The following is a 12,284-nucleotide window of genomic DNA, read 5'->3' on the forward strand; positions in this document are numbered from 1 at the left end:
GCGACAGGGCCCAGGCCAGGCCAAGGGACCCCACTGGTGCACAATCAGGGTGGGGAGGGACTGGGCTCCAGGGCATGTCCAGCCCATCTCTCCTAGTCCAGATCAGCTGGACCAGAGCAACAAGCTAACCTACCGGTCGGAGTGTCTGCACCCTGGTGGTCAGTGCACGTCATAGCAACTGGTTGAATGATAGAACAAACAGCTGGACACTTAGCATGTTAGGCTTTTATTATATAGGATACAAATCTCTGTATCTAAGTAATAAATATTTTATTATACCTAGTTTAGACTTCCAAGTCTTTTTGATAAAATAATTGTGTAAATGTAGATATGTGCATGTTTAAATACATAATTTGCAATAAAAATCGTCTTTTGTGGTGATGACATTATTCCTTATAGTTTCAAAATAGAACAGCTTACTTAAAATCAAAAATTACTGGATGATTGTACATACACTGAATAATAAAACAAAATGATAGAACCATGATGGGATAATTCCTCTTTCAGGCTTTTCCTCTTAGTTTTGAAGGAGATATATACATATAGCCTTGTATATTGTGTGATTTTAATATGGTAGTTAAATCAGCATGGCCACAGTTTAGGAGTGTACCATTACCCCTAAAGGTAAAGCCCTCCATTTATTATCTTCTTCTAGCTATGTCTCAACTGAATTCATCCCACCACATCTTTTCTTTATGGGTCTCCCTTACCTTTTAAAAATATATATATTTTATTAATTTTGAAAGAGAGAGGAAGGGAAAGGGAAAGAGAGATAGAAAAATGAGAGGGAAACATCACTGATTTGGCTGCCTCCTGCACACCCCCCTACTGGGGATCGAGCCTTCAACCTGGGCATGTGCCCTGACCAGGAACCAAACCAGTGACCTCTTGGTTCTTGGATCAATGCTCAACCAGTGAGCCACATCAGCCAGGCTCCCTTACCCTTTTGTTTTTCCTACATGGGAAGAAATATGAAGCTGCTTCTATTTGAAAAGACAACTTAATATCACTCCTTTATGTATTTTAATTCCCTCCAAATTAATATTCATAAATCCCAAATCAAACTAGTAATAGTGAATTTCCACTACAATGAACATAATCCTTTCATATTTGCCCTTCTCAACCACACTTTTTATATCTTCTTTCTCCTTCCAATTCTCTCTGTATACTTGTCCCTAGAAAGTAATTTAAGTTTTTTCTAAGACTTCCATTTTCTTTCTGAAAAGAAAAAAATTAAACCCCTTACTGTAAAGTTTCTCCTTTTACCCCTAAAACTATTTTATTAAGTCATCATTTTCTATATGTACTTAACTGAGAAATAATTGCCAAGTTCTACAGTACATCATTGCAGCTCATGCCCAAATCTATCTTTTCTAGTTCTCAATCAGGTAGGTTTCATATTTCAGTCAAATATGAAGAAGGTAAGATTTCTTGAGTGACAACTGTGTTCTTTGTGTGCCTCTGATGTAGGCATCATTTTACAAAGAACAGTTAGGTAACTTGAAAACTCCAAATGATGAAGTAATTTGTTCAATTTCACAATATCAACAAATATCTAATGCTGAATATAGTAAAATAAACCTGTAATGTTATTCATGTTTATCTCGTTCTCTCTTTTTATGTAAAAGTCTTAGTTCCAAATAATATGATTTTCTAGCCTTTTACTACATTGGTCACAATCTTCATCATGCACCATTAGTTGAGGTATTTTATAAACTATAACACCTCAGACATAACACATGGCTCTTGCTATGATCTGATAGGGGAAGAAATACTTTATTTCTTCTATAGTTTTGAACAATATACATTTATTTACATTTGCCATTATTTTTTCTTACCTTTTCCCACTCAAAATTTAAAACAGATTTTAACACTGTCTAATATAATGATTACTTTGTCACTATTTGGATATTTGTCTAATATGTTGCTTATTTTCAGACTCAGAAAATTATTTCCTTAAATTAACTTTACGAGTAATTTAATTTTCTGGCTACTTGTACCATATGCCTGATTATTAAGGCAATTCTCCCTAGTGCTTTCCATACAGAATTGATTTATTAGAAACCAAGTAGAAAATCTTCTAATTAATGAAATTATTATATAGAATGTAACACTATATTCTATATATCCTAACATTTTAATCAAATTTGTTCAATAGGTCTGATTTATTTATTTTATGATATTTATTGAGAGTTCTGTATATATTATCCTTAATCTAGAAAATAATGTAATTTTAGTTTCAATTTTTCTTGAAGGATTTGAAATTCTTCCTTCCCTATAACTTTCATCTCTGTTCTTCTGGAGTAACAGACTTATGGAATTAAAAATGCAGATTCAAACATGCTTTATAGCTACTCCTTTCAGGAAATAAGATTTAGTGTGACTTTTTAGGACATTATGTGAAGTTTCTAGTTAAATGTTCTTTTAGCAGTAATCCTGATAGGACAGGCTACAGTGACATTAAGTAGAATGTCAAGTAGCTTAAAGAGTCAATTTGCCCAAGTACTAAATATATAACAACTTTTAAAAAATCATCAGATATAAATAATATATAAAATTCTGTACTAGTGTTAAGCATTTACACAATACATTCATCTTTGTGTGAAAATTAGATTTTAACAACGACTCTACAGAAAATTGCAAACAAATTCAGTGAAAATGCAAATATTGGGATCAGCATCATTACTGTTTCCAGAAAATGTTTGACTCAGTTTGTTCTTTTTGGTCTTGAATAAATAAAATTGCAAAGATTTAAAATAATTTGCAAGTTTACAGTATGTTGATAAAAGGCTGAAAATAACATAAAGTACAACAATAAAAAAGTCAGGCTCAGTCAAATAACTTGTCTATAGAAGGAGGGGGAACTTAGAGAAAAAACTAATTTCTTTTAGGTGAAGAGGTATAATTTTTATATAATTTTTATATATATATAAAAATAGCCAGTTTTGAAAATGAAAGAAATAAACATTTCTCAATTGCATTAATTATACACATATTGTAATGGAAAGAACTAAAGTATTTCACTTTTTATTTTCTAGTTTCCCATATTCTTATCATTAACATTATGAAGACATGTGTAAGCCATATAGCTCATGGAATTTTTATCCTGTTTTATGCATTTATAAATGATCAAAGTTAAAATAACATTTCTTTCATTATGATGATATTACTTTTTAAATAAATGATCGACAGCTGGCTTTGAAAGAGGGACCCTATTTTTAAGATGCATTTTTATAAAAATATATTTCATTGACTATTGTTATATAAGATATATAAGTGAGCCAACTTTTTTCTTATTCAGAAAATCAGAGCCAGAATAGAGAATACAAGGGAACTAAAGCATTGGGGGTACAAATACTGTAGAAGAAGAAGAGATTTAAAGCTGTATCTGTGAAGCTTCATATATTTGATGGGCTATGTTAGAGTCAGTATTAGATCTGACCCTCAAATCAAACCTCCAGTCAGAAGGAAAGCCATGACGTTGTTTAGGAGGCTGTATGAAGGATATAACAAAATTTCGAGTGATAGTTCCGCCACTGTAATAAATTCTAACACTGTCAAAAATATAGCAGTTATGTTTGAATTGTTGCCTAATTAGACTTCATCAGTTAAATAAGTGATCATATTTAAAGCTCTCATTAATGAAGTCTCTTTAAAAATCCATCATGCCATGTATATCAGTACAAATCCAAAGAATTTTCAGAGGACAGGTAGCTCCAATTAAGTCTAACAAATAAACTATTTTCACTAATATATCTAAAGCTATTTAGAAATAGAGAGAAATGCCGTGCCATGATACAGTGATACACATATCAGTTTTTGCATACAAGAGGTAAACATATCAGAAAAACAATACAAAGCACTAATAGCCCACAAAATTAGAGGTCTTGCAAAAAGAAGATACTGGTGGCTGCAGGGCTTGAAGTGGAAATTAGGAGAAAGTAGATCAAGAACCATAAAGAGAGAAAGCCTAAATCATTTTTGTTCCTAATAGAAAGACAGTTTTCATATAGGAAATGTCATATATAAAATTGCTGAAGGAAACTACAATGTATTATTCAACTTTAAGATTTACATAAGTATGAATAGAAGAAATAGGTTAAAATATGGAAATGCTATGGCAAAATATGGAGAAAATCTATATAAGAAATAGATCTATTAATTGTCTATTACTATGTAACAAATGACCATAAAATTTAGAGACTTAATGACAAGCTTTTATTATATCTCAGTTTCTACAGGTTCTTAGTTGAGTTAATTTACATTAAGGTTTCTCAGCAGGTTGCAGTCAAGCTGTTGACTGCTACAGTCTAATCCAAGAGTTCAAATGGTGTGGCAGCGGGAAGGATGCTTCTAAATGTACACTAATGTCCTCCGTCTCTTGCTATGTATGCTTCTCCACTGTGCTGCTTCACAACCTGTCAGCTAGCTTCTCCCAGAGTGAGCATTTTGAGAAAGAGGGAGAGTGAGAGCGAGAGCAAGAGCCAGTGAGAGAAAGAGAGCACACATACGCCAGCACCCACGACAGATGCCATGATGGTCTTTTGACAAACTAATCTCAGAAGGGACAGTCCATCACATCAGTGACAATATGTTCATTATAATCAATTCCGTATGTCCAGCCTACAACCAAGATGAGAAAATTAACCTTGGTTGGTGTAAGTTCCAGGAGCCAAGGAGCATAGGGGGCTATCGCAGAGGTTCTTTTCCATGATAGACATGAGTGAATACTATGAATTGTGCTATAGGCAATCTAATCACTCAAGTGAAAAGGAAAAAACAAAGCTAGAGGAAAGAAATAGTAATATGGTTAGCACATAAGAGAACAATATCTTTTAATTTCAAAAATAAACAGAAAAGGAAATAGATTCAATCCAATAACGTAATGGTTTGGGCACCTGGGATAAGGAGAATAGAAAATTTAGAGCTATTATAAAGGAACCGATGAAGGGTAATGTCAGTGTATCCTTCAGAGAGCCAAGAAAAATAAATTTGGCAGGACAGTAATACTTCTGTTTAAATGAAACAAGGCTTGAAACTGGATTCAGAAAGACAGTGAATAAAAAACTACAGTAGTACAAATTGGATAAGATCAAGATGTTTATAAATTTTCTGAAAATAAGAAAATTCTCTCCAAAATGTGAGTCAATAAAACAGAATTTAGCAGTCAATTGGATCTGTGTTTTGAGAACTGTGCATTTTAAGAACACCAGCCATGCATTTAGCCCTTGTGATGTTTCAGACATAGTTTTGAATATTTTAGTTTTCTTATTTAATTAGAACATTACTTCAAAAAGTGTTAGGAATTATAGAAGGCATTCTGTCCAACTTCCTAACACCTATTATTATTCCAGTAGTTTAAGTCATTTATCCTAAGTCCGATCCCTTTGCTGCCAATTAGTTCAGGGGTGGGTTATATCCCTTTTTGGAAAATGATCTCAGGGAAGTATACTTTAGTCATCTGGAAAAGACGTTTTCTTAAGAGAGCATTGGTAGGATACTAGATGTCTGTTCTTCTTCGGGACTTTGTCAAGTTTGCATATAATGAATGCTTTAGAGAAGCTGTTTCTCATTATTAGCCAAAGAATGAACTCAACAAAAAAGATGGCAATGTTTCTAATTATTAATGCTATAGTAGTACTTTCAGAATAAATTATTCTAAGATAAAAACATACCATGAATTTCAATTTTTCCAAAACCCAGCATTTTTATTTAAAAGTTACTTTCTTTTCTTTTCCTCCCACTAATTCTAGAGAGAAGAATACTAAATAAAAATCCAAGATATATTACAAGTTATTCATCTTTTTTTGCAAGACAGAAAAAATATTTTATATCACTTTAACCTCTAAATAGAAAAAGAAATGCAAACATAGAAAGACAGTAGATTGGTGGTATGAAATTAACAACCTGGCATCTGCAACAGATATCTACTTACTGCCAAATATTTACTGAAAGAAAAACACTTTTTTGTTTACAAATTTTATTAGTGCTTGTACTGAACAAGAAAAATGTTCTCTTAGGAATATTTATTTTTTTGACAAGAAATGAACACAGTATCTTTTTGCTTTCTTGTTTGTGGAAGAAAAATAAACACTTATTTTGGTAATTGTCATATCTTCAAGGTTTGGACATACTTCCTATCAAAACTAAATTGCTAAGAGTACCAGTGACCGCCTTCGATGCCATTTGGTTCCTCTGGGCACATCTGCACCACTCAATGGCCACACACTCCACCATCATAAGCCACCTGCATGGTGAAGCTTGCAAAGGATAGTAAAAATCAAGGTGATTCCAAGAAAATGGCTTCTCCTCCAAAGAAGTTAGAAGAAGATAGTGAAGATGAGGAAATGTCAGATGAAGAAGATGAAAGCTGTGGAGAAGAGGTTATCATTCCTCCAAAAAAGGCAAGAAGGCTGTCACAACTCCAGGAAAGAAGGTGATGTTTTCCCCAACAAAACAGACTGCAGTTGCCACACCAGGCAAGAAAGCAGTTGCCACTCCTGGCAAAAAGGCAGTGGCTCTGCTGACCACTGTCAAAAGGCAACAGTTATATCAGCTAAAGCATTAGCCACACTTGGCAAGAAGGGAGGCACAACAGGAAAAGCATTAGTAGCAACCCCTGGTAAAAAGGGAGCCATCCCAGTCAAGAGAGCAAAGAATGGCAAGAATGCCAAGAAGGAAGACAGTGATGAGGAAGATGATGATGACAGTGAAGAAGATAATGATGATGAGGAGGATGAAGATGAGGATGCATTTGAGCCAGCAATGATGAAAACTCTTGCTGCAGCTGCTCCTGCCTCAGATGATGATGATGATGATGATGATGATGATGATGATGATGATGAAGAAGAAGATGATGATGATGAGTATGATGATGAAGAAGATGATTCTGAAAAAGAACCTATAGAGATTACACCAGCCAAAGGCAAGAAAGCTCCCATAAAAGCTGTTCCTGTGAAGGCCAAGAGCACAGCTGAGGATGAGGATGAAGAAGGTGATGATAAGAGAATGATGATGAGGAATATGACGAGGAGGAGGAGAAGGAAAAGGAGGAGGAGGAGGAGGAAGAGCCTGTCAAAGAAGCAACTGGGAAAGGAAAGAAGGAAATGGCCAAACAGAATGCTGCTCCTGAGACTAAGAAATAGAAAGTGGAAGCCAGAGAACCAACCATGGATTTCAATCTCTTTGTTGGAAACCTGAACTTCAGCAAATCTGCTCCTGAATTAAAAACGAGTTTCAGTAATGTTTTTGCTAAAAATGATCTTACTGTTGTGGATGTCAGAATTGGTGTGTCTAGGAAGTTTGCCTATGTGGATTTTGAATCTGCTGAGGACCCAGAAAAAGCCTTAGAACTCAATGGTTTAAAAGTCTTTGGCTATGAAATTAAACTAGAAAAAAACAAAGGGAAAAGATAATAAAAAAAGATTGAGATGCAAGAACACTTTGGGCTGAAAAAAACTGCCTTATAAAGTTACTCAGGGGGAGGCCAAGGGACTGTCAAGGGCGGGGGGAAAAAAAGGACACATATGTAATACCCTTTGTAATACTTTAAGCAATAAAAAAATTTAAAAAAAAGTTACTCAGGATGAATTAAAAGAAACTTTTGAAGATACTATGGAGATCAGATTAGTCAGCAAGGATGGGAAGAGTAAAGGGATTGCTTATATTGAATTTAAGACAGAAGCTGATGCAGAGAAAATTTTGGAAGAAAGGCAGGGAACAGAAATAGATGGGCGATCCATTTTCCTGTACTATACCGGAGAGAAAGGTCAAAATCAAGATGATAGACGTGGAAAGAATAGCACTTGGAGTGGTGAATCAAACAACTCTGGTTTTAAGCAACCTTTCCTACAGTGCAACAGAAGCAACTCTGCACCAAGTATTTAAGAAGGCAACTTTTATCAAAGTGCCCCCCAAAAATGGCAAATCTAAAGGGTATGCATTTATAGGATTTGCTTCATTTGAAGATGCTAAAGAAGCTTTAAATTCCTGAAATAAAAGAGAAACCGAGGACAGAGCAATCAGGCTGGAATTTCAAGGATCTAGAGGATCATCTAATGTAAGAAGCCAGCCATGCAAAATTTCTGTTTGCCGAGGGTCGTCTGAGGAGACTACAGAAGAGACATTGAAGGAGTCACTTGATGGCTCTGTCCGGGCAAGGACAGTCACTGACTGGGCTCTTCCAGAGGATTTGCAGACTTCAACATTGAGGGAGACGCCAAAGCCGCCAAGGAGGCCATGGGAGATGGTGAAATTGATGGAAACAAAGCTACTATGGACGGGGACGAGCCTAAGGGTGAAGGTGGCTTGGGGGTCTTGGTGGAGGCAGAGGTGGCTTTGGAAGAAGAGGTGGTGGCAGGGGAGGCCGAGGTGGATTTTGTGGCAGAGGCAGGGGAGGTTTTGGAGGTCGAGGAGGCTTCTGGGGAGGAGGAGACCATAAGCCACAAGGAAAGAAGATGAAGTTTGAAGAGTTCCTTCTATCCCTGTCTTTCCCTCTTCCATTTGAAAGAAAGGACTCTGGTGTTTTTACTCTGTTACCTGATCAATGACAGAGCCTTCTAAGGACATTCCAAGACAGTATACAGTCCTGTGTTCTACTTGTAAATCCATTTAGATAACATTTCAAAGGAGATACCCTGTTGGCTCTGATTGGATATTTGTGTAAACTTTTAAAAGAGATGAGTGATAGAATTAACCCTCATCTGTAAGTTTTGAATTTATATTGTTTCTTCCCGTGTACAAAACCATTTTTTTCCTACAAATAGTTTTTGTGTGTGTGCGTTGGGGTATAAAGGAAAGCAGAATGTCTTATCATAATTTTGCTTCAGCAGCTATGGGACAAATTAAAAGTCCTAAATTCCGTTGCCCACCACCCCCCCCCAAAAAAATAAATAAATAAATTGTGATATAGGATCACATGACCCATGCAGCTACCAACCACTAATGCCTTTGCATTACTGAGCTGGAAAAGTATCGGGCAGCTGACGTTGATGGCGATACAGGAATGAAAATAAACAGTGTGCTTTCTGTAGCAGTTCTCAGAGCTTTCACGGTATAGCACTGTTCACTGGATTCCACCTCTGGGGACTCTGAGCTGTCATCTCTCCAAACACTATCACTGTGTGGCCCTTCTGTTTGCTGTTCTGTTGGTGAATGTTTGACTTCGGATTACTTTCAATCATTTGGCAAATAGTTATTTTATGTCTATTATGTGCAAATTACTGCAATAGATGTATCCTCATTATAGGCACTTCACATTTTGCTGTTTTATAGTGCACCCTCATCATATTTGATGTTATCTAATAGACAAACTCATTAATGACAATAATCTAAACAGAGGATGGCAAAGAGAGCTAGAATTTAACTTTAAATCCCTATTTATGAGAACATGTGAACTCTAAATAGCACATACTCCATAACAAATAGGAATAAATGTAATGGTTACTGATAAAACTATACCAGATATTTTAACATATTATAATTAATTCCCTTTTCCTACTTATTTTTGACCATGCTTACTGGGGAAAAGTTAAGGTACAAAACAAACAAACAAACAAACAAACAAACAAAATAAGCTATTGTTTCTGTAGTTTGCATCCTTGTAGCTGTATTACTGGCTAGACCAGTGATGGCGAACCTTTTGAGCTCGGCATGTCAGCATTTTGAAAAACCCTAACTTAACTCTGGTGCCGTGTCACATATAGAAATTTTTTGATATTTGCAAACATAGTAAAACAAAGATTTATATTTTTGATATTTATTTTATATATTTAAATGCCATTTAACAAAGAAAAATCAAACAAAAAAAATGAGTTCACGTGTCACCTCTGACACGCGTGTCATAGGTTCGCCATCACTGGGTTAGACCAACACACTCATCCTCGACCTCAAGAGTATGATATACATTGCAAATGGTATCTTCATCTATGCTCCCCAAAGCTCATAATTCCCAACTTGCAGATGTAGGTTACTGTAACATTGTACCATGTGCTTGTCAACCTAGCACCACTGCAGTCCTCGATTGTTGAGAACTATGCACAGGCACCTTTTTCTCTAAAGCACCTGGTCTCCTTTTCTTGGATAATTAACATCTTTGGATAAATGGCTTAATTTAATTTTCCTTGAATTCTTTCCCTTTCCTCTGGTACCTGGTCCTACAGATAAGATTTAACCTCTCCACTTCTTTCCATGTTAGGATGTTAAAATTCTAGGTTTTGCATCAGACTACATTCGACATTCTAGACCAGTGGTCGGCAAACTCATTAGTCAACAGAGCCAAATATCAACAGTATTTCTTCAAAATAGACTTGCTCAGGCCGAAAACCAACTTCTGCGCATGGGCCACGAAGTTTCAATAGCACCTTATGCGTGCGTCCGCATGTGGTATTTTGTGGGAGAGCCACACTCAAGGGGCCAAAGAGCCACATGTGGCTCGGAAGCAGCGGTTTGCCAACCACTGTTCTAGACCAACTATGAATCATTTTGATTCCCTTCCCTCCCACTTTACCTCATCATCTTTATATTCTTCATCCACAATACAGTAAATCAGGCTGTTTCTCCAAACCTCTTAGCAACATCTTGATTGCAAAGTCCTAGCATACAGAGATCTACCAGAGAACAGATTTCTTTAGTTTAACACTAGATTGCCCAAGGAAGTCATTTTGACTGCTTTTTAATTTCAATTAGAAAAACAATTATGTATATAAGGACACAATGTCTTAGAATTTTGTGACTTTTTGTACAACATATAAATGCGTTTATTAATAATTGTAGTTACCTCCCCTTCCTTCATTTCCGGTATATATATATATATGTGTGTTATACCTATATTGCCCAAAAGCAGTCATTTTGACTGCTTGGGAAATTTTGGACTCTTATTATTGAATTGAGTAAATTTCTTATATGACCAGTTCGGCTCTGTATTGAAATAACAGTTTTCATTTTTTTTTTCGATTACCGTCACATGATAACATACAAGTACATGATAAATTGTCGATACTTGATAAGTTGCAGGTGCTCAATAAGCTAAACTAGTACTTGTTATTCGAATCTTTATGCAGTGATACTTGTTCTAATAAGTTGTTTATTTTATTTCTTCTGCGCCTTAAATTCATGAAAGAAATGTCGAACAGAAGTGAGTTATTGGAAAAGCTAAGGAACATAAGTGAAGAGTGCTCCGATATTATTCTTTCACAATGCAGTCATTTTGACTGCTTTTGGGCAATATAGGTATATACTAAGTTTCCAGTCTTTCTAGTGTTAAAGCCACCTATTTTATTACAGTCGCCCAGGAAACTCATCCAAGTGTTGTGAGTCATTCTACACTGGAGAGTATGCATTATATCTGAAAGATGGGGGTTCATATTCTAAATCAAAATATGGGCTTATATCTCAATTCTACTACTAAGTCCTTTTCAAATCTCAATTTCCTCATGTAGAAAATGGAATTAAAAATTGTCTTCATTTGTAGCATGAAAGAAAACACAAACACATACTTAAAACACATGTCACATTGCCTGGTATACAGTAAGAGCTCTATAACTGTTATCTCCCTATGTATTTAGTTATAGTGACCCAGAAGAGAGGTCCGAAAGATCAGAAGCATGCCCAGTGAGATGGCCTGAAGGATGTAAAACATAACCAATAAATCTCTTGGTTTTCTCCCACAGACTAGCTAGCAGCTCCATAGGTGCATCCTGCTCCACACACTGGCACATTTTCCCATCAAGTCACCCAACAGCCACACTTTCAGTAGTGCCAGATGCAGGTAACTTTCTCTAGAAACACCCATCCTCTTGAAAAGGAGGAGTTATATAATACCTCATACATGAATGGGCTTGGAGGGAAATTGACATTTTTACCCTTTCATTTTCCATTTCCAGTAACACCATCATTATATTCACATCATCTCTGTATTTTCTTGCCCTGTATATCTTCCTGGTGAGCATATGGCATTGCAGATGGCTGAATATTAAGAATTTGCTGAACTGGAAACAAAATCTACATAACATTAGGATCTACAAGCGAACTTTACCCAGAGATGTTATGATATGAGGAGCGGCCCTCAGAGCTTGAGTGGACATCAGTGGTTCTTAAGCTAAGTGTGTCTAGCCATCACCTGGAAAACTCAGTTACTGTCCCCAAGAGATCACGATTGACAAAGTCAAAATTGGAGCCGAGAAATTTAAGATTTCAACTGGTTCCCTGGGTGATATTGTTGCAGGAGGTCTGGGAGTCACATCTTTAGAAAGATTGTCATGTATAAAACGGTGATTTACTAAAGC

At 36.0% G+C, this 12,284-nt stretch overlaps 1 pseudogene; it reads left to right on the forward strand.

The window, feature by feature from the left end:
- The first annotated feature begins 6,251 nt into the window (after positions 1–6,251).
- On the forward strand, positions 6,252–8,549 carry LOC118670315 (annotated as a pseudogene).
- Positions 8,550–12,284: the final 3,735 nt, after the last annotated feature.

The sequence above is a fragment of the Myotis myotis genome, unplaced genomic scaffold (assembly GCF_014108235.1).
Source record: "Myotis myotis isolate mMyoMyo1 unplaced genomic scaffold, mMyoMyo1.p scaffold_m19_p_15, whole genome shotgun sequence".
NCBI classification, from domain to species: Eukaryota; Metazoa; Chordata; class Mammalia; order Chiroptera; family Vespertilionidae; genus Myotis; species Myotis myotis.